Below are 27038 nucleotides of genomic sequence, written 5' to 3' on the forward strand. Positions count from 1 at the left end.
CGAAGGTCATTTATAAAATAGTTACTGGCAGTTCAGCAAACTTCTGGTAAAACTCATTCAGTCTATGAGAGGTCCGCACGGACCGACCATTTGAAACTAACCTAGCCGCCCTGTCCCACGATTTCAAAATGGTTAGAAAAACAATTTTTCCCTTATCATAGCTTGTGTGGGCCCCTTATCAAGTCTCTATGGACGTTGATCCGTCCCTGATTGCATGTATATGTCAAGAACAATATTTATGTACATATTGCTAACACGAAAACACTACAGAATTTAGATAAGTCCATACATTCGTGTAGGTAGCTATGCATGTATGTATGCTTGTGTGTAACTATGAAGCTTTTCATCTTAACAAATTACTTTTACATGTGTGGGTGTAGAAGGAAATGTATGAAGTCTATAGAGTTGAATGTATGTAGTGGCTTAAAGTTTCTTATTTTCTTCTAAAGAAACTTAATTAGAACGCACCTAGATTTTTCTTCTTGATTTAGTTCAATCTTCAAATTCTTAGTGAAAGTCATCTCTTATGCTTCTTATCAGATCCTCTTTGGGACATTCGCTACGTGTAGGTGTTTTTCTTGTTGTACTTTGTCAGGAGTTTATTTCTAATGAGTTTAAAGGCATACTTCCTTTTCTTTACTTTCTCCGAACTGATAATCACAAGAAGGATTTTTATGTTCGTTTAGGTAATCTTTCAATTGGACAGATTTGGGGTAAGTTGAAATGAAGTTGGTATACGCACAATAAATCTGAAATCTCTCAACTCTGCAAATCTTTTGCGTGGATTGAATAAGATCACAACCGAATTAGTTGAAATCTATTATTGCGATGGCAAATCGTAATATGGTTGTATTCAAAAAGCCTTCGCCGTTCCTTGTTGTTTCGCGCATTTCTTTACTGCATATAAAATTAAAGACCCTAACTTCCGTAGAGCAATTGGCCGATGTTCTTAGTTCAAGTCTTAAAAGGACATGTGGCTGTCCCAAATTTACATATGAGTATTTTCCGAGCGTGGTACCTCTTGTGCGTTGCACCTCCCATACAAACCAAATCTTTAATAGTTTCGGAACTTTTCGGCATTACGTAGAAACTTTTAATCCTATTTGCTGGAAAGTGCAATCCTTAGTCCTTGCTTTTATACGACAATATATATATTTTTTTTTCATAACCAGCCAGATCCTGGTCTGTTTATGATGCGATCCGCTTAAAATTCGTAGCTAAAGTATTGTAGCGTAACGAATTCTGGGGATTTCTGATATTTATGCACCTTCTGCTAACGTTCGAATCGCTAAACTGTTGAATAATCACTCCTATATTCAGTATTGCAAACTGGTCTTTATTTAGATTACTTTGGGAGTAGTACTTCACAATTATACTTCACAACCAGTAGCGTGTTTAATTCAACACTGATTAGTTATTACTCAGCTTACGCTGCTTTTATACTCTCGGTTACGTCGTTCCCCCATTTCTCCTAAGTTCTAGTAATTTCGCGAACAGTCAAATCTCATGCTTGGTTAGTTACCAGCTATAAACATGTATATATGTAGTCCATGCCTCTCCCATAGCCATATGCGTGTGTATATGTGAGTAACTACTTCGGATTTGACTACGTATTTTTGTGTGTGAGATATCTCTTCGTCACCTTCTACATAAGAGTGGCTGCTTTATTGTTGTTGAGCATTTATTTAGTAGCAGGTTAGTGATGCTAATATTCGTCACACTAGGAAGCCTTTTCTCCGGGAGAGAACCAGTACCGACCTATTCAGTTAAATGTTCTTTAATATGCGGTTTATTATTTGCCTAAATTAATATTGGGAATAACAAGGAGAGGGATCGACCTGTTTGAGAAAAATTGCATCTATTGAACAGGGTTAGAAAACATCGGTGAATGGAAAAGGAGATTGCGAGATGATAGGGACGCGTAGAGGTGCAGGAAACGCCAAGAGTTAGAGCCAGATGGAGGGAAGATGGTATAGAGAGAGGGAGGGGGAGAAGGAGGGTGAAGAAGAGGGAGTAGGCGAGAGAGAAGCGAGAGGAAAATAGAGAGTTAAATAAGAAGTTAAGAATAGATTTGGAAGAAAAAACAAGAGGTGAAAGGAAAGTGGTAAGCGAGAGTAGGAGTGAGAAAGTTTTCACCTTACATATTTGATCACACAACGAACAGCGGGACGATACTGCGGCTGAGTGGATAGAAGGGTCCGCTACTACAAATGTATGTTGGACTAAAGTTACCGAGGCTCGCATCAAGCACCCGAAAGCCTAGCTAAAGAAGAATTGGTGAAGTAGCTTTGCCAACTTTCGCTTATATCAAGAAATCGTAAAGTTATTTTTGAACCTTATTTAGTACTACTTCGCAAACATGATTACTATTGCGCTATCGGGATGATAGACAACTGTCGCCAAGAGTCACTTCTAACATCCTTCGCTCTTGAGCGAAGTGTTCGCATTCGAAAAAGTTATGGCCTACATTCTTTATATATTACCACAGTATAGTCAGAGAAGCTCGGCTTAATATCTCTTTGAAGGTTATGGCGCCTTACATTTGTTTATTTATTATACTCAGTTCGGATTTTCAGCCTTTCCTATTCGGTGAAGATATTTACAGAGGTGGCAGTCTCCGGCTAGGAAATGGATCTGATAAAAGTCTTCTTCTTCATGTTGTAGTTTCAACCATGAGTTCAGTGCAGAATAAGTTTCCGGAAAGGTTTTTTCCCTCAGTTCTGCTGCTTCAATATCGTATAATCATGTTCTTTCCTCAGCGAGAAGATTATATTAGTATGGTCCCCACGACGATCAGGCAACTATTGGGGAAACCGTAAGGTAAGCTGCAGAAATTCGCAGCTTCCCTCTGCGTTGGACCGAACTTGGTGCAGTTCGGTAACTCCTATGGCTCATTGATTCCGCACAAATTTCGGCACCGTATAAGACTCTAAAATTTGAGGCTGATGAGTGCAGCTTCCCTGCGATTGCGATTGAATGACTAAGATTTGCTTTAGTGCGCGCCGCCCTTACGCAGGCTCATCGAACATGCTCCGAGAAAGTGAGCTCACTGCTGTGCCGCCGTAATCTAACAATTATGGCGTTAAGCTGCGTATTTGTTAGTCTCCGCCTCTTCGCAGGAATGACGATCGCAGGAATGACTGCTCCGATACCGCAGCCGTTTTAGATCCAACTGTGTAGAATAGGATTGCCTCGTCTTTACTAACCCTTCCCGCTTTACAACACTTTTGCTTGAGAAAGGCACCTCAAAATTGCTTTACAATTTTAGGGAAGGTGAGGGGTAGTGTTATGGTGAGTCCATGCACTGCGGCTAAACTGCTTCTCCTTATTATCACTTAGACTTCCTCAGTCTTAAGAGGCTTTGTCTGTTGCAGAAATTCGAATGTGAAAATCTAGCGAAATATTTACAGCACGTCCGTTGAATACGATCTAAAATGCCCCCGTTACCCATCGCGAAGGCTGCGCGTTATATTTTGTTTAGTTTACGATATAATTTATCGTCTGACGACATCATCGTTTACTCCTCCGCTTATTAGAGGGGTGACATAAGGTCAACGGCATAACGTCAATTGGCCTTATGACTTCAAATGGCCACAAAATCAATTAAAGTTATGACCACATGATATGGTCACAACGTCAAATTTCGATTGGTAACAATGACGACATCATCGCTTACTCGTCCGCTTATTAGAGGCGTGACGTAAGGTCAACGGCCACAACGTCAATAGCCTTATGGCTTGAAATGGCCACAAAATAAATTGAAGTTTACAACACTTTTGCATGAGAAAGGCACCTCAAAATTGCTTTACAATTTTAGGGAAGGTGAGGGGTAGTGTTATGGTGAGTCCATGCACTGCGGCTAAACTGCTTCTCCTTACAGCACTTAGACTTCCTCAGTCTTAAGAGGCTTTGTCTGTTGCAGAAATTCGAATGTGAAAATCTAGCGAAATATTTACAGCACGTCCGTTGAATACGATCTAAAATGCCCCCGTTACCCATCGCGAAGGCTGCGCGTTATATTTTGTTTAGTTTACGATATAATTTATCGTCTGACGACATCATCGTTTACTCCTCCGCTTATTAGAGGGGTGACATAAGGTCAACGGCATAACGTCAATTGGCCTTATGACTTCAAATGGCCACAAAATCAATTAAAGTTGTGACCACATGATATGGTTACAAGTCAAATTTCGATTGGTAACCATGACGACATCATTGTTTACTCCTCTGCTTATTAGAGGGGTGACATAAGGTCAACGGCATAACGTCAATTGGCTGTATGACTTCAAATGGCCACAAAATCAGTTAAAGATATGACCTTATGAAATAGTCACAACGTCACATTTCGATAGGTAACAATGTCAACGATATTAGCATTATGGCAAAATGTTAACAACTGTTGAATTGCAGTTTCTTTTTTATGTTTTCGCTATATTCTTGTTCAGTCTAATCAAGAGATATATTTTGTATGACTATTTGAAGTGGTCATAAGGCAAATTAATGTTATGGAGATTTGAAGTGGTTATTACGTCAACCGACCTTTTGGCGGTGGCCTTATGTCACCCATTGCGTTTCATATATAAAGCGGAAATCATGTTAAAAAACTCCTCTATGCCTAATGGACAAGCTACAATTGTATATGCTACATGGAAGACGCTGCAGTAATCGGTGAGCCTTAGTGAACCCAATTATTTCAGTAGACCTCCTGCCATCCACTTTCGGGCAGAAAGGTCTTGCTACCCTACAAGACGTGGTGTCCGCCTAACGTTTGCTGAGCTGACTCTAGGCCCAGCTCTGGAGGAGCAATCCACAGGTGGCCAGCGGAATCCCGAAATACCTACAGCAATTTTCATCCGGGTCATCTGTACCGATGCGGGCTAAGAGATCCGCTTGACAGTTACCCGGGATATCACTATGGCCCGGGATGCAGATAATCTTAATTGTAAAATCCGATGCAATCGCAAGCGGGCCAGGCACTCCCAGACAACCCTCGATCTGACTGTGGTTGAACTCAAGGCCTTGATAGGCGCTTAGCTATCAGAGTAGATGTTGAATTCCCTAACCGTAGTAACACTGGATATCATTTTATCCACCGCATCCTTAATCGCAGCAACTTTCGCTTGGAATACACTGCAGTGATCAGCCAACTGAAACCTGCGGCTTACATTTAGCTCTTGACAAAAGACCCCCCACCAACCATCCGTGAACAATTTAACCGGTCCCATGCCCCAGATAATGCCTCTCCTCTCTCGGTGGAATGACTGGTGTGAAGGTTGTATAGGAAGCAGTTTCCGGTACTACTAGAGAAAAGTCTAGAGTTTTCATGATTCACATGCTTATATCCCCCTTGCTTGCAATGTGGACTGGATACTGATTCTGCATTGCGGTTAGTACCAGTTTGGGTGTTGACAAAGGGCCAGTTCATTCAAACCAGCACCAATCGTTGCATCGCTTCTTCTTCTCCAACGTACAAGAAGTGTGTAGTGAAACAGGTCTCCATAAAAGACTTGACCACCATATCATACAGCCACTGTACTCCCGCTGACAGTCTACATGATTCAGACCGCCTGGTCCCTCAGTTTATTACAAAATGTTTCCATTGTTCAAAGTAGTAAAGAAAGAACACACCTCACCGCTGTACCTCTTCCCACCTTTATCTGAGCTGTCGCTCCTCTACACTGCGGTGTAACTGTGCTACCTCTGAGCTGTCTGTTACTTCTAACCTTACTTTACTAAATGTTCCATGTAAATGCCGCAGTAACGTTCGCCAAGGTGATCACACATAGATACATTTTCTTATCTGAATCTTTTGAAATATTTTCATTTTACCATTCACAAAATTTGCTATACAAAAGAATAATTTATAGCCCTTCATTTTATTCATCCAAAAGCTCAATCCAATCTTTTAAAGCAACAAATCTCAGAAATCATAAACTCACTAAAGCTTTTTGGCAGCCTAACAAGTAAGATAAGTAAATAGTTTTTGGTCAGAAAAGCAATTATGGTAAATTTAGATTAAAACCGCAGTTAAGAGTGTAAAATTCGTTATTTTACTTCAAATGACATTTGACACAACGAGTGACAGCCTCACTCAAGCTCATGCAACTTTGTGATGTGGTTGAAATCAACACCAATAGATTTAGACTCATACGTACACACCCATACAGGTGTATATGTACATATATAGTGTAATAAAGGCTTGACAGACGACAACACTAATGCCGATTAAGAACACACACTGCAGCATAGACCTTTGTAACACGGTCAGCACGCTTACAAATTGCGTGCGTGATGTAAGGCACCTTTCTAGTCATGGAGAAGACATTACATGAGGCTGTTTGTTATCGGATGTATCGAACACTTTCGAGAACAAATTTGCTTTTAATGGTTGAACAAAGATAATTGATGTATTGGAGACAAACCGGTTTCGGCGTTGTGCCATCTTCAGTTTCATATTACTTTAGTTCGTTATTTAGCACAATGCCGAAACCACTTTGTCTTCAAACCAAATTTATCAATGGAATCGTTCCAATCTACAGGAACTGGTTTTATTTAATAATTTGGGAACAATTTAAACAACGTGACATCAGGACGGACAAGGTGACAGCTGTTTCGATTATACCTTGTAAATCTCTTCAAAGCTTTTTCTCCCGGGAGTGGGATTTGAACCCGCACTGCTACGCTGGTTCAAGTGTTACAAACGCATTCAGCCACGTCTTGCCTTAGTGTTGTAAACTTTATCCCAATTGCCTTTCTTGCATATTTTATTCTTTTTGCACAGTACCTACTTTGTATGAAATCATGTCTTAAAGATATGATTTTTGTTGGCGGTTTCAATGAAACTGGTATTTTTACGAGGAGGTCCATAATTTCCTAATCCCAACTGAGACAGTTCCGATGGCGCTGTTTGGCTGGGTTAAGTACAAACCTTGAAAGTTTTCTTGGCTACATGATATGGTAGTAAATCCGGTTCTCCTTCTGCCGGACAGCACTAGACACTTTTATACAGTGCAAAGGTACAAAACGTAATTATGAATCTGTATCCGTTCGACAAAGTGGATAAAATACCTGCAGCATGACTATTTTGCCATAATCTCGTTGGCAGCCTTAGGCTTTAGGGTCACTGCTGAATCTACCGCTATTAAAGATGCGGTAGACGGGATGCTATACATCGCTTAAGCAGTTACGGTGTTCAAAATTTAATCGGATATTTAGCGAGCTATGAAAGCGATAAACTCTGCCACCGCGAGACCGATCCACCAGCGGGTTAGGAGGCCTAAGATATACCCGCGACAGATATGTCTGTATATGTCTGTAGAGGCACCTAAAATACCCCAATTATTCAAGGAGTTTTGTAGCGCAAACCCTTCAAAGAGCTATCAGCGCAATTTATAGCTTCTCTAACCCAAATGTCAACATCATCTTCCGTGGCGTATCCTGTTTATTTCGCAGCCGAGACTGTGGCGGCCACAAGATCCTCATGAAACTAGGTCCGTTTAGTATTCGTTTAGTATCTTAATGGCGCTATTTCCCGGAGCGTACCAGGTCAATATCCAGATAAAAGGCTATCAACATCGCCAAAACTCGCATAGCTTCCATGGAGTCCCCTTATCGATACAAAAAGAAGAAATATACCACCACATGGTCGAGCCCTGTCAGGGACTGCATGATCCCACTCCCAGGGGCATGGACCTGTAGGGAAGTCAGTAACTAATAAAGCGAGTTTCTTGTTCACACCTTGACTAAAAATATAAAATAAGAGCAAGTTTGATAAAAGGTGGATTTCCACTAATTCGAGGGACAATTTCTGCTGCCTAGGAGATCGCCATGTAAAATTCGCCAGTTGAAAGCACTCGCTCTGCACTGCTAGCCAGGTGTCCTTCAGCCAGCTAAGCTAAAACCAAAATTTTCGGCTGATAGGTGTCGATATACTTTTAGTGCTCTTGGCTGTACTATTCGGGTTTATTAAAATTAATTTATCCATGGTAATTGGATTGGTAGCAGCCTGCTTTCGTATGGTTGTCCATGTGTTGAGTCTTATTATCCTGAACAGGCCCAGCGGTGTTAGCTGTATTGACTATCAGTCAGTAACCTCACGCTAAGTACTTGGGCGTTTGCGAAGACGATGCCAAAATGTTTCTATCAATTATGCGGGTAACAGATCCGAAGTACAGTTGCGAATAGAGACTTCATCACATCATTGCTAGAGAATTTGGTAACAGAACGGACCAAACAAATGGGTCCCTTAAGTAAACCACGGCCACAAAACCTAACCCAGCTCAATCTTGTCAGGCTTGGCTTCTTAAAGCTCATTCCAATAAAGCTCAGGCAAACAAGCAGAAGGTCTAGACTGAAAGACAGCTGTTAAAAAATGCCTGTAGAGCCTCAACTGTTTTTTAACAATATTATCCCACGCCATAACAAATGAGGCAGGTAGAAATAAGACTTTGGAAAGAGTGCCAATATCAAATTAAAGCACTTAAGTGTACAATCTAAAACACTGCAGCTCGTCAAGTTTAAAAGGAGTAATTTAAGCAGAAGCCTGGTCATCCTAGCAGACAACTTATTGATGAGGTCCAGGCACACAGGGATAAAAGGGGACATCTCCACATGCACCATAAAGAGATCTGACACACAAGAATTCATTCATTTGAACCAGATGATCATAAACTGGTCATCAGACTCAGAGACAAAAAACTGGCAAAGTCTTAGGCCTATAAATTTTCCGTGAGGCCCCCGTTCTCAGAGGCCAATACTGAAAGCACACAACTTCGATCTGTATCTTGTAATAGGTTAAAGAAGAACAAGTCTGCTGGATGATGTTTTTAAGCTTATAGAATCAAACAGACACGACTATAGCGCATTACCTAACCAACCTCAATTCTCTTAATCCGAATCAGCATCCCGTCTGTTTAGGTTATTATCTAACTTGTTTTTCTACATCTAACATATAACTTATCTATGTATGCACATATGAGCATACATACATACATATCTCAGCATGAATTTTGGTATATATAGAAATAGTTTTTGCACAATGTGTCATATTAAAACGACCATCATTACACAAAAATATTCATTGGCTTTTGTGGTTGACATCAACTGGAAATTCATTTGCCACATGCCAAACATTATTTCATGTTGTCCCATAAAATGAAAAAATCTCGTATGCATTCTCCCGTTATTTACACCCTAACTGCACATTTCATGCATTACGCGTGAACATAAAATTATACGAGGGCGGTGCTGATGAGGGCGTGATGTGAATTAGATTATGTAGGGGAGGACAGAAGCAAGTTTCGATCCATATATAAGGGAGTTGAGGTGTTCGAGATAGAGGAAGTGAGAGCGGGAGTTGGAGTGGTATTAGGAGTGGGAATCAAGTGATAGTGGGAGGGATGAGAAGTGTATAAAAGCAATGGGAATAATGGAAGGACAGGAATAAAGAGAAGAAATGCAGGATAATGTAGACGAGGATGGTATAGGGAGTGATAGGTTGGGTTAGGTTAAGAGGGCATTCGTGAATGTTATCCACACTTCCACTCGGAGACATTTTTGTCCATTGTTAGTGCCCTCAGTAAGTACAGGGTGGCGGCAAATTCGTTCAGCCCCATTACCTCCTAGTGGTCCTCAACGAACCACTTGCTTTCCCTGATGAATCCAAGAAGAAGTGAGACGTCCACCTTCCCAACCTCTGCCAGGCTGTCGAAGAAGCGTGAGCCCAGAAATCTGAGCCTTCTTCTTTGAAGCGCCAGACATCGGCAGAGAAAGTGGTAGATCGATTCCTCTTCCTCCTCATCCTGACAGCTTCTGCAGAGGGAGCTTGTTGGTATTCGCCACCGTCGGAGCATTGATGCGATAGCACAATGACCTGTGATGACACCCGTAAGTCCCTCACCCAAGATTTGTTCAGTTTGAGAAAGAAGCTGGTGCCTTTCCTATCCAAGCATGGCCATAAGGCCCTTGAGACTTCGCAGTCAACCTTATTGGTCCATAGCAAGTACCCCTGTTCTCATATTCGTCGATTCTCCCTAGGAGATAACTCAGTGGCGGTCGGACGGAGCTGTCCACCTCACTTATGTGTAAGTCGGAACCTTTCCTAGGAAGTGATAAATAGACAAAAATTTTACCACTGTATCTCCTCCCAGCCCAATAGGGCATTGCAGGCAATACACTTAACAATTACTATCCAATTACTATAAAGCGTCTCTACTGCTGGGATACAATCTTTAGAGGTAGACAAAAGTTAAGGTCGTTTTCATACCGAAATCTATCACACCGGAACCCCTGACTTCGTCACATTCTTAACAAGTTAGATATTTAAATCACAAGAACTGCGGATCTTCAAGATAAAGGTCAATCCATGCTAAACATACAAACAAATTTTCTACCAGCAAGCACTGGTTACTGCTGATACCCTTATTTGACAGACATTATTACAAAGGCACACAATCCCACTTCCAGGATGAGTAAGTAGATTTGTCATAGCATTCGTAAAAACATAACTTTGTCTCTGGTCTGATCAGTTGGCCTACTCTTAGCCTGCTGGTTTTATTAATAGCGTGGACATTAATGGGGATATATGTAGAAAGTATGGGACTCCTCATAAACAATATTTTTCAAAACTGCAATGACGAGCAAAAGGTGATTACATAAACTGCGCCAGCTATCGTGGAATCAGCCTGCTCAATATCGCATGTATGGCTATATTTAGCGTATTGTCCGAAAGATAATAACAAAGTCACCGCCTTGATTGGAACTTTCTTTAGTAAATCTGCTATCGACAAGATCTCCACAACTAAATCCTGGATAAGACTCGCAATCTTTATATTTAGCAAAGCACACCTAGGAGAGACAAACAAAACTAAATACTTGTTACTCGGCCCCCACATCGGGTTAGGGGGCTTAGAATATATCAGCGGAAGGTATGTCTGTCGTAAGAGGCGACTACCCTAATGGTTGAAGGGGTTGTGGAACGCAATCATCAAGGGGTGGCCAGCGCAATATATGTGACCCGGTATATGAAAAGGTGGCTTATGACTAAAAAAAAATTTTTCCACTTTTTTTATGGTTTCGATAGTTTTTGAGACGCTCTTTCACGTGGTGAAAACTGTAAAGTCCTTACTTGTTAGAAATGTACTAAAAATGTAGAGAAAGAAGAGCACAAATGAAAGACGATGAAGGCTTTGGTTCCTTCGATGTCACTTTGGTGGCTGGTGAAGCATCCTCAGATTTTTTGATAGCATTTTTTTCGATGGCAATGGAGCCAAAATAACGAACAGAAACTGGTTTGTGCTTTGCCTTTTGGGCATGACTGTTCATAATGCAAAAGAAAAACTAATAAGAAACTGAAGAAATGCATTGTTTATTTTTAACAGCTGTTTCTCGCAATTTCTTTTTTGAGTTATAAGCCACCTTTTCATAGGCCGGGTAACATATAGCTTCTCCAACCCAATTATCAACCTCACCTATCCGTGGCGAATCCTGTTTCTTTAGCATCCGAGGCCTAACCTAACCTAACCTAGGGGGTGATGGGCGGAATGACACAGAATTTTCAATGTTGTCATATTAAATCGTTCCCATGATTGGTCAGGCTTGTATCTTAATGGTGCTTGTTGCCGAAACGTACCATCTCAAAGCCGCGACATTGATGTATCCTACCAACTTAACCCCAATGTATCACTACGTTGAAAAGAGGAATAGAAGCGATTTACTTGGCTCTGATTGTGAATCTAAAAAGTTTCCTTTATACATAGCTTGACCTCTCCGTAGATATCTAAGCAAAGGAACTACTCGATCAATTAGAGCCATAGCCGGAGACTGATTCGGCTCATCATTTATATTCTCGGGAAAAACAGGGTCGCACCGCTACCTCCTCTCGTCCTCTTCGAGAAAGCCAGGGGCTTGATATTAACTCCTTTTAGCTTATCCATACTTCATCCGCCCTCTCTGTTTTTGGCACTATTTCAACTCTTTCTCCCTGGCAGATTCAGCTTGAGAGGTAGTTGCTTCGCCTCCATTGGGGTATCTCTGTATTTTTAGCTTAGTACGTAAATATCTTGTCGATGCAGCTAACCTATCCCATAGCCTTGAGACTAGGTAATTTTGCGCCTCTTAAAAGCAAGCTGTAATATAAATGAATAAACGAATATGAGCCTTAGCTCCTGGCAGAATCGTCATGTAATATAAATGAACCTTTAAGTTTTGGGGTTAAAATAGGATTGATTCTTTATTCATGAACTGCTTCCTTTTATACAGAATATTTCTAAATTACTAATACATATTTGCACTAATACTTACAAACTAGATTTACATGAATTCATAATAAGCAAATGCTAGTCAGCGTATTCTAGTAACCCATTTATGTATATATCTATGGGGTTCTACAGTCAATATGACTAATGGGCACATATGTCGGCCAGTGTGACTAATCGACATATGTGTCGGTCAATGTGACAGTTTGACAAATGTAAACAAACTCATGCTAAGTTCAAGTGATTATTTGCGTCCGTAAAATTTGACTACTTGTGTGGTCTATAAGTGTGTGTATATTTTGTATCGTTAAATGCATTCGAAGTGAGGTGCATTTCAAGTAACACTACAAAGCTTATCGGCTCTAACCGATAGCAAGCTTTACAATCTGCGTGAAGCTTCTTCCGCCTCATACTGGTAGCAGTATTTCTCAGGTCAAAAGTGTTATCAGCTAACTGCGTTTAACCTGTCCTCACGGGCCCAAACCAAAAGCTCGCTCTCATAACGCCGTCAATTTATCGCTGCCTCTTTATTCTGCTCGAAGCTGCTTCCATCTTAAACTGGTTGCAGTATCAAGGGCTTCATGCGGCAAAGTTTTAGCCAGCAAATATTGACTTACTTTACTGCCACACGGGACCATACTGAGCGTTAGTTCCACCATTTCAAATTCGGTCATTATTATCTCAAAAATCTCACTAAGGCAGCAATTTACACTTCTTATCCAACCATACTATTAGAATAACCTAGCCCTTCAACTGCCCCTCGTACATGTAATAAACTGAATGGGGATATAAGAAAATATTAGACAAAAAAATACAATTATTGCAAATAATGTTTACACATATATGAGAATGTGTATGTGTGTGCGCACACGTTTCCGGAAAAGTAAACTTTCTGAATGATTTCTATACACTCAACCTATCAGCCATACAACCGCGCAAAAGTTATTTATACGTAAAATTGCATTTTAAATTTTGTTACTGTAGCTAAAAGCAAACATTTCAAAAGCGTCGACAAAGCTAAAAAAAGTAGGCATAGGCTGAGGGCAAACTTAACAGAACGGAAGACCAACAGATGAACGGATGGACGAGACGAACGGAACGAACTGATGGACAATGAGATGGATGACAGGTATTTTCCTATATTTGAGCATCATTCATCTAGCTACTATGCGTACTTATTTACATACATACAAACACACATACGAACATACAGATATAAATCTTTTTCCCCCAAAGCACTTGCATTTACTTCAAACATACTTAAGTGCATACGTTTGTGCTTACAAATAGGAATACATTAGTAGTTTGAATGAAAACAGTATCTTCTTAGGTAGATGCATACACATGGGCGTGGCTAAGTGGGGATAAGGGGTGGTTATCGGGATAAGGTTAAGGCGGTCAGATACGGGACCTCGAGAATTCATCGCTGATTTAGCTAAGTTTAGGTTGAACTGTCCGATCTGTAAGGACCTCACATAGACTTAATTAGCCGTAGTGTTGCCAGTGTAGCGTTACTCGGAATGCGTTTCACTTTCAATGCATTTTTGAAGGTACATTATACATACATATACACATATTGACCACACACGTAGTCACGTCATACTGACCTACATAATTACTTGAACTCAGCAGGAGTTCAACATCATATATGCATGCCAACACATACCTGTTTACATTTCCCAATCCGTCACATTTACCAACACACTTATCGATGAGTCACGCTGATCGACATAATTGTATTTTAGTCATATTGACTGTCAAACTATTTATATGCGTCCACTAACATGTGTACATAAACAGGTCACTGTAATAATATGCTGACTATCAGTTATGTATTAGGAATCTATGTACTTTTAGTTTGTAAGGATTAGTGTAAATTGGTATTTGTCATGTAAGAAATTTTGTTCAAACACTAAACTGACTACGTTTAAATATTCTTCACCAGAAGTTTGTTTAACGGCCAAACTGATAAAACGCTATCAAAAACCAGAACCTTTGTTACAAAGTAACACCGTTCTCTAGGCAAATACTAGACGATTCTAGGACATATGCCACTTGCTGCTTCAAGATGTGATAGCTGTATCACTCCTAATAACTAGAATCTTAGCCTGGCAAGGGCATGAACACAAATCGTACTCGATCGTTTCCACCACTAAACCGCATTTCCTACAATTGCTATCACCAACTAGACCTAATTTGAAAGCGTGTGACGCCAGAAGGCTGTGTCCAGTCAAACTATACAGTCCTCTCTTTTTAATGACAGGATGAATAACTTTGTTAGTGTAAGGCTGTAAGAACTACACATGATCTTCGACACTTTACAGCCCCGCGCTTTGATCCACGCCTTCTCCGCTTGGCATCTCTCGTTTTTTCTTAATCTCGCTCAATCTAATTGGGACTTCTACGGAAACATGCTTCGTGTGATGCGCACTTTTTAGCTAGTTCTTCCGCTTTTTCATTCCCATCTATTCCCATATGTCATGGGACCCAATATATATAGATGTATGCTTATCCCTGTCCTGCTTCTGTCCATGGATTGCTTACACTCTAACACACTTTTAAATGCTCTGCTATGCGAGATTATTGCCTTAATTGCTGCTTGGATGTCAGTATAAAAGTTGACGCAGCCGCAGTTTAAGCTATTTTCTTCCAGTATTTCCACTGTTTAACAAGCCAACCTAATATAAACGCACGCAAGTCATTTTCTGTCAAAAATGTGTCATGTACATACAACTTGTATGAGAGCAATCCAAATTGAATTTGCTGCCTGAAAACCTAACTCGGATTTCCAATTTTTGTTCTGCGTGACATTTAGATTTGACGTTTGCACACATGCTTTACATTGTCGCAACGCATGCTTATTTGGGTTAGGGCAAAAAACGCCGGTTTTTTGCGTGCGCTAAAAAAACGCAGTGCGGTTTTATTAGGTTGGCATGTAAGTTACGGCTACTTGTTCCACTACATTGGAACCAGCGGTATACACGTGTATCGCCTCATACGCTATTTGGGCACCCTTGCGTGAACCATGCACCTTTATTGTGGCTTTAACAACGCCTTCGATGCGCGGATACGGAATCAGGTAGTCTGCAATTGATTACGGTATTCTACTATGGCCGTATAGTGTAACCGATGCACTGAGCTTGTTGTTGTTGTTGTAACGATAAGGATACTCCCCGAAAGCCTTGGGGAGTATTATCGATGTTGATGGTCCTTCGTCGGATGCAGATCCGGTACGTTCCGGTGCCATTTCGGGAACGATTTGTTGTAACCACATGCGACCTTCTAGGCCATTCCGCCTTCCCACCCCTATGAAGAGTTCTAGGTCGCCAGAGCCTCGGCTGTTAATGAAACAGGATTCTCCACGGATAGGTGAGGTTGACAATTGGGTTGGAGAAGCTATATATTGCGCGGGCAACCCCTTGAATCTTTTTGGTATTTTAGTCGCCTCTTACGACAGGCATACCTACCGGGGGTATATTCTAACCCCCTAACCCGCTGGGGGGTTGCAGTTGTTAATGCTGTGTTCTTTGCCACCAAGTCTGCAGGTGGAATGTGCGGAATGGCATATAGTGCAGTCGTCGGGGTTGTTTTCATGGCTTCCGAAGCATTGTTAACCTGCATACCCCCTTTAATTTTTTGAGGTAGGTGCTCTATAGTATGGGATAGACTTTACAATCGCTGTAAATACCCAATGAGAAAGGGATATAGAACCCACGTACACCCCAGCATCCTTTTACATGTATTAAGTTCCATCGAGGCCTTCTTCACTCTCTCCTCCACGTTGAGCTTGCACGACAACGTACTGTCTAGAATGATTCATAGATAGGTTAGGTTAAAGTGGCTGCCCCCAGGAAATGTGAGGGACACACTTAGGCCGGCTGGCCCATTGTGATACCACTGTGTGGGCTATAGCCCTTCCTCCTTTAGATGTTAATAATTTGAACCAATTTGTCCTTCTGATGTAGCGCAGAATATTTTCAATTTCCGCAGATCCAAGTGCTGCTAAGCAGTCGATGAAATACTTATTCAGACATTCAATACGTATATTGGCTAGAGCAGGGCATCTACAGAGGAAGTGCTCGACGCTTTCTATCTCCTCTTCATCCCTGCAGCTTCGACAAAAATAATGGGTTGGATTCCCATGCGTTCGCCGTGTATTTCCATCAGGCAGTGGCGCGGTAGTATCCCGATCAGTGGACCTAAGGAGAGACGGTTGAAGTTAATGAGGAATCTAGTTCGATTGTCATTTATGCGAAGCCAGGTTTGTTTTGACACCTCGCATTTGGGTTCCAGCGTCCACCTGGAATTTGCCTTCTTGGTGAAAAATGATGGGAGCCAGTATTTGCACGCAGCAAGAAGAGAAGCAATATCCTTCAGCTGGCTTGGCTCTGTCTGTTGAGTAGTCTTTCTCGCTAGTTAATCGGCAGCATAGTTCCCGAGTACACCGCTGTGACCTGGGACCCATACACCGCTGTAACCTGGGACCCATACAACAGCTGTCTCGCACCGCGATGCAAGTTCGTTTAGGGTTTGTCTGCATTCTATTGCTAATTTTGATGAAGTGTTCTTGCGTTGGAGGGCTTTTATTGCCGCTTGACTGTCAGAGTAAATTGCTACTGATGTGCGATTCTAGATAGCAGCCAATGGGCGGCCTCCATTATTGCAGTTAACTCCGCCTGGAAGACGCTACAGTGGCTTGGCAGCCCTATGCTTAAGGATGGTGAAAGAACCTCTGAATAGATTCCACTACCCACGTTACCATTGAGTTTGGAGCCATCCATGAATATGGTCGTGCACTCTGGGTCCGGAAGGAGGTTGAGCATGACTTCTAGGGCCTTCGTGGGTGCGGACGGGATGTCCCTGAAATGAAAGTTGCTGCTGACCGACCTAAATACATTATGTTAACCCCAACACAGCGGGAGTTCAACATGACATACAATTGCCAACAGCAAGACCTGTATCCGAATACATTTAACTGTCGCATTGACCAATTTGTTAATGGCGTGACCGAACGCCAATGACAGTTTGTCAATGTGCCTTCCAAAATATCTACACAATAACAAATATCTAAAATTAGGTCAAATAATATGCTGACACAAAATATATGTATCAAGAATGTAGATACTTTTAGCTTGTAAGTATTAATGTAATTACGTATGTGCGAAATAGAAAATTCTGTATAAATAGTAAGGCATTTCTACAATAAAGTCAATCAATTGTTAACGCCACACATCGGCGTTCTTCTTTATTTATTTTAAAGTTTACACTACACAACCCCTTGAATACCACGTGAAACCAGCTCATTCCTAGTACTGCTGTTTGTTGATGGCTATGAAAGTTGTTAAAATAGCGCGTGAGCTTAGAAAGTAAAAAATCTAGACAGCTAGAAGCTCCTCAGGTTCGATATTCTATAGCACGAACCTCAAAGCTGACGCAGAATGTTTTTTTCAGATATTTTACTTTCTTTCGACACGAGTAAGCACTTATACTCTATGGATACTAATTCCAAAGGGCATATATTCCTCCGATTTATTTTGAGAGTCATCAAGTTGCTGCTCTGTTTTTTCAACGTAATCAACTCGTTAAGGTTATCTGATGGACTCTGTAAAGTGTCGTTGGCCCTGTTAACTGGTGAATTATAAAATGTCTCACTCAAGAATAAAATCCCCTTTTCCCTGCTATATGATCTCAGGCACTGCATGACGATCACAGTGAAAACACGCTATCCTAAGCTTTCGTCTGGATAACAGGCCAAGCCTCCATCAATTGCAAAGTAGGATTGCAAACGGCCGCCACGTGTCTCACGACGTCAGCTCCTTTAATATTGTAACGAATTTTGCGAAATCCTTGTTATTCTACCCTTGTGCAATCGTTCGAATCGATAAATTGTCGAATAAATAACTCCAATATTCATTAATGCAAAATGGGCTTTATTAGACTACTTTGAGAGTACTTCACAATAACACTTATACTTCACAACTAATAGCGTGTTTAAATCAAAATGATTCGTTATTACTCAGCATGCGCTGCTTTTATACTCTATGTTGCCTCGTCTGCATATTCCTTCAAAGGTCTAGACGTTTCACCTTCTAGAACTTTTGTAGCTCATGCTTGGTTACGAGCTATATACGTGTATATTTGTAATTTAAAGCCATATGCGTGTGTATTTGTGAGTAACTACTTCGGCTGATGATTACATGTGTTTGTGAGTATCTCTTCGTTGCCTTGTATGTATGTGTGTGAATGATTTTTGATTTTTTCATGTAAACAAGAGTGGCTGCTTTATTGTTGTTGTGCATTTATTTAGTAGCAGCTTAGTGATGCTAATATTCGACACAATATTGTATTCTGACTACACCCGTGCACTTCCATACACACATGTATATATACATGCCAGTAGTTTTGTGGGAAATCACTTTTCTTAGATGTAAAACGGAAATGTTTGCATTTCCTACTTCTGCAATATTTATGTAACTTTATGCACACAAGTGCTCATGAATGGCATTTCTATATCCTTAAATGCGTCTATATAAGTATGCCCATATAAATGCATACATATGAATGTTTGTAAGTGTATGCATATCATGCACATACATTCGTATCTGCAACAACAAAAAGTCATATGCAGCAGCTTTATCAGCTTTAATAGTCTTTTATGAAATGAATGAAGATGAATTTTTCGATATGCAAACCTACTTATGCAAACATACAGGTGTAGTTGTGTGTGTGAACAGACACTTTTCTAAATGGTGGCGGCGTCATGGTGTGATGGTGGCGTGCTCCGCCTACCACACCGAAGATCCTGTGTTGACGCCCCGGGAAAAGCAACATCAAAATTTTGGAAAGAAGTTTTTTCAATTAGAAGAAAATTTTTCTAAGCGGTGTCGCCCCTCGGCAGTGTTTGGCAAGCACTCAGAGTGTATTTCTGCCATAAAAAGCTCTCAGTGAAAATTCATCTGCCTTGCAGATGCCGTTCGAAGTCGGCATAAAGCAAGTAGGACCGTCCTGCCAATTTGTAGGAAAAATTAAAAAAGGACGCAAATGGGAAGATAAGCTCGGCCTTAAACTCATTTATTTTTTTAATATAAAAGACCAATGTTAATTACTGGAAAGACGACTTCGAGAACAGTATTTTTATTACATATGGCCACTATTCGAATGCCCCTCTTTCTAAAGGAAAACTTTGTACTAATAAATTGATGAAACTCCGTATAAAACCCAGAGTTCCAAGTGTGCCAAGACCGCAATAGTGTCGCATAGTTCTCGCAAAATCTGGACAGTGAAACATGATGAAGTGACTCAAAGTTTTTACCTCATCATCCCCCATGTAGCTGCAGTAGAAAAGGTTTTCCTGTATATTAATACAAATTACCATGTGGCCTCCCATTAGACTGAGACCCGTCAAAAGGCCAAACACCATTTATACTTACTTACTTACTTAATTGGCGCTTAACCGTCTAAACGGTTATGGCCGTCCAACAAGGCGCGCCAGTCGCTCCTTCGCTCCGCCAACCGGCGCCAATTGGTCACACCAAGGGAGTTTAAATCGTTTTCCACCTGGTCCTTCCAACGGAGTGGGGGCCGCCCTCTACCTCTGCTTCCATAGGCGGGTTCCGATAGAAACACTTTCTTGGCCGGAGCATCATCTTTCATTCGCATAACATGGCCTAGCCAGCGCAGCCGCTGCGTTTTAATTCGCTGGACTATGTTGATGTCTGCGTATAGCTCGTACAGCTCATCATTAAGTCTTTTACTATTTCGAAATTATGGCTGCCAACAGTAGCGTGGTTGCCAAGGCGCATATGCGCTGACTCTTTGCTCGATGACAGCAGGTACTTCGTTTTGTCCTCATTCACCATCAAACCCATCTTTACCGCTTCTTTTTCCAGCTTGGAGTAAGCAGAACTAACAGCGCGGGTGTTTAGGCCGATGATATCAATGTCATCAGCATATGCCAGTAATTGCACGCTTTTATAGTATATTGTTCCAGTGCGGTTAAGTTCTGCAGCTAGTATAATTTTCTCCAGCATCAAATTAAAGAAATCGCACGATAGGGGGTCACCCTGTCTGAAACCTCGTTTAGTTTCGAACGGCTCGGAGAGGTCCTTCCCAATTCTGACTGAGCTGATGGTGTTGCTCAACGTCATTTTGCACAGCCGTATAAGTTTTGCGGGGAAACCAAATTCAGACATAGCGGCATATAGGCAGCTCCTTTTCGTGCTGTCGAAGGCGGCTTTAACACCATTTATAGATGGACTTTTTCGATGATAAACAGGCAGCGCAGTTTTAACCGATCTTCCAAAGCCAGTTCTTTGTGCAAGCCATTTCAGTATATTTCTACCTTAACAAACGTTGAGATATATAGAGATCTGTGTGTTAGTCTTTAAACCGAAAGGAGGAAGAACCAGTCATCCCCATCCGAAGGACTACAGGTCTATTAGTTTGATATCTTTTTAATAGATGGAAATATTAAATCAAACTTGGATGAAGCATTGTTCTCTTAAGCACAGCATGCTTACACCAAGGGCAGGTCAGTTGATACTGCCTTGCATAGGGTTGTCATATAGAGAAAGCCTTGGAACATTAGGAATATGACCTAGGGGTTTTTCTGAACATTTCCGGTGCTTTCAATAATGTGCACAGTCTGAACTCGTTTAAATTGTACCCGGCATAAACAAATTGGAGGCCAGTAAATCTGTAAACAGAGGAACGCCGCAGGGTGGACGCTGGTCATCAACCAATTGCTCAAGTGGTTCAAGAGGGGGCCAGTAAAACTAACAGCGTATGCAGATGGCGCTGCAATCGTCATACGGGGCAGATATCTACCAACAATCAGCTCTCTGATGGATAGGTGATTCGGAATATACACCGCCAACGCGGTTTTGTTGAAAACAATACTTACATGAAGTAATAATAATAATACCGCGTGAAATTTCTAAAAATGTGAGGCGTAGCATAACCTGATTAAGGTTCAGTTGGTCTGACTTATGACTATCAATAGAAATTTGACGCGTCCAACGCTTTTATTTAATTGTCTGATCAACGCCCTAGATTGATGAGGAGTGTGATGACTAGTACCTAGGACCTATCTAATTATTTTCTAGCTTTTGTTATTATTATTACTTCATATAAGTATTGTTTTCAATAAAACCGTTTAACTAAAATTTTTTTAATTATTTTATTTTCAAGTTTTTAGGCTTTATTTAATTGCCTATTATTTCTCATTCTATTTAGTTCATTTAGTGACTCATTATTACACGGACTCTTTCCTGACAATTTGTCACAATCTAAGTCCTCAATACATAATCCTTCCAAAGGCTATACTCGACTCTGCGCCACGTATGCTTGTCCCTCCTCTAACTAAAAAATATTTTGATGTCACTTCTACCGGACAATGTAATATTTGTTCCAAATATGAGCCAAATCGGACATCATAGGCATCATGTATGTATTATGTGTTCCAAATATGGACCAAATCGGACCACAAATACGATTTTTGTTAATATCTCGCTTATCATGCTTATACATAAGTGCGAGTTGGAAGAAGGAACGGTTGAGCACATTCTGTGTTCCTGTCCTGCGCTCGCGAGGTCAACGCTCCAGCTACTAGGGACCACAGAGTTGCCATACATCGAGGCAACAATTAAGCTAGATTCCGGGAAGCCTTTAGTATTTGCCAAGAGGACGGAGATGTTTTATAACACAAGTTTTGGTACCTAATTGGGGTTTTTGTGTTTGGTCGTCAAACAAATTCTGGTAATACTATGGACCCATTCAGTCTATATGAGGTCTTTATTAAACGAACAGTTCAACCTAACCTAACATTTCTAAAGAAGTTCCTTCAATAAGTCAAAAATAGTTAGAAACATTTCATTTTATACTCACAAAAGTTTCAATTAAAATGCAATAACAACACACCTGCGCCACACAATAACATGTGGACAACCAACACCTCCACATTGTAAAAAGTAAATATTGCACAAACCATACATACATACATACAACTAAGTACTTATGTGCTAACTGTGCTTAAGACTTGTTAATGTATGATGATAGCTTCTTGGTTATGCATTATCCCAGAGAAAGACACAAAAAAAAAAAAAACATTCTCATGGCTGGCTAAAAAATACTTAATGCGGTCGCATTTACGACCAACCACAAACCGAGGCTACTTAAGCTGGTGCAACTAATCTTGGACGCACAGTCTGCATTCATACACGGAGTAGAAAAGGTGTCAACAGTGTTTTAGCATCTGGCTGGCCACAGTGGCAGGCCGTTGTGAGTCTGTGAACTAAAAGGTTAGCTGCTTCACGTTACCAAATTCGCGCAAGTAACGCACATTAGGGTGGGTCGAATATACATATGTACATTAGTATACAACAGACATTTGATAAGAACATTGTAACAATTTTAAACAGTGTCTAAACTTGGGTTTAATAAACGTGACTACGATAGAATCGTAAGCCTGTGTATTTCAAATTAAAAAGCTTCTTTTGATATCAATAATTAGAGGTGAACGAGGGCGACACGAGACATGATATGAACACTTTTGGAATACTCAACAGAAAAGTTCTTTTATGCCTCGCTGACGTCGTATGTCCTAAAATGGTAACTGGAATGTACTCAAAGCATCTGCAGGTAAATTAATCATACCGACTTCCTGAGTCATGCAATGTCTTTCAGGCAAAGGTCTATGCCATAGAGAGCAGTCAGACGGCGCTAGGAGAGTGCGGTCGCAGACATCAATGTAACGATCGGCAACCTTAAAAGCATTAAAATCTATCTTAATAAAGTCCGATATGGTGCGGAGGTGTCGAGCCGTGCTTGCGTCCATATGGCTTGTCAATGTCTCTCAGTATGACAGCTGCGTACACCCACCGCCAGGTTATCTTTTGGGAAAAATCGAAGAATATGAGATTAGGGCAACGGACTTGCTGTAGACCAACCGTATTGATTGTAAAGTCTCAAGCCTGTTATGACCATGTTTGCATACGAGAGGAATGAACTTTTTTCTCAAAGGCAAGTCAGCTTTACTTCGCCAACAACAGCGGGTACAATGGTTGGGTGCTGGTTTGGCAAATAAACGTGCACTGAGAGCCTAAAAAGGGGTTTTCAGTTTGGTTGCAAACTTCTGGTACCACTATGGACTCATTCAGTCTATGAGAGGTAGTCACGGACAGGCCAGTTTAACCTAACCTAACCGATCCAAAAGATACTTCTAAGAAATCAGTCGGTGACAGCAGAAATTATTTGAAGCCTACCACTTTGTCTTCATGTTCCTGATAAATTAACCATGTTAACTACCCTACCTAAATTAACTCATAATTGCCTTTAAGGCTTTTTTATGGTTAGTTCAACCTTAAATTGGCAGCCATACTTGTACCAGCAGCGCTTAAGTCTGAGCTATGTATATGTTTTTAAATTAACCAATCAAGGACTGAGAATATCGCAAAACCACTTACGACAGAACAAGTTCAGAACGCGTTCAGAAGGACTGCTTGTGAGGTATTTGCCTATTAGTAGGACATTACAATGCTAAAAGTGTCAGTTGGAAGCACTGCAAGGGGACAGATTTAGAGCTAGTGCCTTAGAAAATAAAAGCCATGTATTAACTGTTATCTCTTCAGCACAACAAGCTCGCGCCAAAGGCAAGTCAGTTGATACTGCATTGCATAGGATGGTCTTGAATATAGAGAAAGCCCTGTAATGCCAGGAATATGCTCGTGTTGTTTTCTGGACATTTCAACAATGTCTCGAAATGAGCAATCACCAAAAGTCTCAACTCGATTTAAGTACATCCGGCCTTGAGCTGTAGAATGATCACGTCGCAATGGGTTCTACGGTACAAAATCTGTAAACAGAGGAACGACGTAGGGTGGGGTATTGCTATGCGGTTCAACAGAGGATAAGTCAAACTCACGGCGTATGCAAATGACGTTTGAGTCATCACAAGCCGCCGACGTCTACCAAAAAACAGCTCCCTGATGGCGTTTCGAGATGTACACGCCTGGCCATTTTAAAAAAATTGAACTAGTATTATTTACCAGAAAATATAAGGCCCCTAATCGGACAAGCTGGGAAGGGGAGCCCTACAAGAAAAGTACAGCACAAAATATCTAGGCATTATACCAGCTGTCGTGGAAACTCCATGTAGAAGAGAGAGCAAAGAAAGTGTCCGTGGCGTTGTATATATCCAAGAGGCTTATCACCCAAACTCTCTTATTGGGTATTTAGGGCATTTGTGAAACCCATACTTTTCTATGAGTCCTAGCTTGGTTCCGTGCCTGAGCTTTGAAAGAGATCTTGGGGCCACAATAGGGCCGAAAATGGCAGAACATAATATAAATAAGTAGACTCTCAGTACTTCATCAGGCCGGATCGTGCATCCTTATTAGGTTCCCGATTATAAAGGATAGAAACTAACGAAAAATTCCATGAATTGGCAAAGGACGCTGCAGCAATTGATGAATCGACGCTAGACGTCCCAACCCGTTTCGTAGAATTAAAAAAGAGACAGAGTTGCCAGATCTCGAGACAGCAATTAAAATAGGTCCTAGAAAACTTCTATTGTTTCCCAAGAGGACGCAATTTTTCTATAACATAAGTCCTGGTACCTAATTGGGGGTTTTTCATTTGGCCATCAGACGAATTATTGTAACACTATGGACACATTGAGTCTATGTGCGATCTCTATTGACCGACCGTTTTAACTTAACTTAATTATTTTCTTTACTTTACTTCCTTTATATAAGGTCGGTTGAACGTTTGTCGGCTTTTCATACAAATCTTGCAATCGATTTTTAAGTAACTTCTCATTGAGCTACAAACGTGAAACTTTACGCATAGGTTAGAACACCGTGACAATGCAACAAAAGGGAAAAAAATCCGTTAGGTGGCGCACGGATCAAAAGAAATAGGTAGGATAGGATAGGTTAGGTGGTAGCTGCCCTGATAAGGATAGCTCACTTGGACAACACGAAGGTCCGTTGTGATACCACATACACCAAAAATAACGGTGACTTAGATCTAGCTACTTAGAGAATCGTTGGATAGCAACGATAAAGCTCCGAATGATACCGATCTCAACTTTGGATATATCCTCGGGAGATCCAAGTGAGTCGCGACCGAAGTACTTTCGCCTAGTTCTGGCAAAAGCTGGACAATCTAGCATAAAGTGATTTGGTGGTTCCACCTCATCATCCTCCATACAGCTGCAGCAGGATGGAGTTTCCAGTATATTGAGACGTACCGCATGGATACCCATGGGACAGTGCCCCGTCAAAACCCCAATGACCATTGATAGGTGAGCCTTAGTGAACCCAATTATTTCACCAGACCTCCTGCCATCCACTTTTGGCCAGAAAGATCTTGCTACCCTGCAAGACTTGGTATCCGCCCAACGTTTGCTGAGCTGATTCGAAGCCCAGCTATGGAGGAGCAATCCACAGGTGGCCAGCGGGATCCCGAAATCCCTACAGCCATCTTCATCCGGTTCAGTTGTACCGATGCGGGCTAAGAGATCCGCTTGACAGTTACCCGGGATATCACTATGGCCCGGGACCCAGATAATCTTAATTGTAAAATAATTCGATGCAATCGCAAGCGTGGTCAGGCACTCGCAGACCACCCTCGATCGCACTGTAGTTGAGCTCAAGGCCTTGATAGCCGCTTGGCTATCAGAGTAGGTAGGTAGGTTGAACTGGCCGGTCCATGAGGACCTCACATAGACTGATTGAGTCCGTAGTGTTACCAGAAGTTTGTTTTAACGACCAAACTGAAAAACCCTATCAAAAACCAGGACCTATGTTATAAAATAACTCCGTCCTCTTGGCAAATACTAGAAGCTTCCTAGGACTTAAGCCACTTGCTGCTTCTAGATCTGACGGCTGTATCACTCCTAATAGCTGGAGTCTTAGCCTGGCAAGTGCAGGGCACGAGCACAGAACGTGCTCGATCGTTTCCTTCTCCAACCCGCACTTCCTACACCTGCTATCACTGACCAAGCCTAATTTAAAGGCATGTGACGCCAGAAGGCAGTGTCCAGTCAGAATACCCGTCATGAGTCTACAGTCCTCTCTTTTTAATGATAGAAGCAACTGTGTTAGTCTAAGGTTGTAAGACCTACACATAATCTTCGACACTTTACAGCCCCGCGCTTGAACCCACGCCTTTTCTGCTTGGTCGATCATGTGCACCTCTCGCCTTCGCTTAATCTCGCCCAATCTAATTGGGACGTCTACGGAGCAAGCTTCAAGGGATGCGCCCTTTTTAGCTAATTCGTCCGCTTTTTCATTCCCATCTATTCCCATATGCCCTGGGACCCAATATAGATGTATGCTTCTCCCTGTCCCCATTCTCTCCAGAGACTGCTTACACTCTAACACGCATTTAGATGCTGTGCTATGCGAGATTATTGCCTTAATTGCTGCTTGACTGTCAATATAAAAGTTAACACGGTTGCAGCTTAAGCTATTCTCTTCCAGGGTTTCTACTGCTTTGGTTACGGCTAATATTTCCGCTTGGAAAACGCTACAGTAATCCGGCAGCCTGTAGGATCTGCTTAATTCCGGATCAGCGCAGTATACCGCAGACCCTACTCCTTCCACTATTTTTACACATGTATCGCCACGTCCGCCATTTGCGCACCCTTGCGCCAACCGTCCACCTCTATTGTGGCCTTAAGATCTCCCTCAAAGTGCAGGTAGGGAATCATGTAGTCTGTTCGTCTTGTGACTGAGGACGCTATACTACTATGGCCATATGGTCGGCGCTCAAGCTGCCCCG

At 41.5% G+C, this 27038-nt stretch overlaps 1 protein-coding gene across 5 annotated transcripts in view; it reads left to right on the top strand.

Moving 5' to 3' along the window:
• Nlg2 (Neuroligin 2) overlaps nt 1–27038 on the top strand; it is a 179402-nt gene that overhangs the window by 118849 nt on the left and 33515 nt on the right. Inside the window, exon 1 of one of the 5 annotated variants that reach the window (XM_067764727.1) lies at nt 22492–22552. The exons of the other annotated variants lie outside the window; for them this stretch is intronic. The gene's annotated coding sequence lies outside the window, so the exon portion shown is untranslated. Of the gene's footprint in view, nt 1–22491; nt 22553–27038 lie in introns of those variants that run through there. 5 annotated transcript variants of the gene reach the window in all.

This window comes from Eurosta solidaginis, chromosome 2 (genome assembly GCF_040869045.1).
Source record: "Eurosta solidaginis isolate ZX-2024a chromosome 2, ASM4086904v1, whole genome shotgun sequence".
Classification (NCBI taxonomy): domain Eukaryota; kingdom Metazoa; phylum Arthropoda; class Insecta; order Diptera; family Tephritidae; genus Eurosta; species Eurosta solidaginis.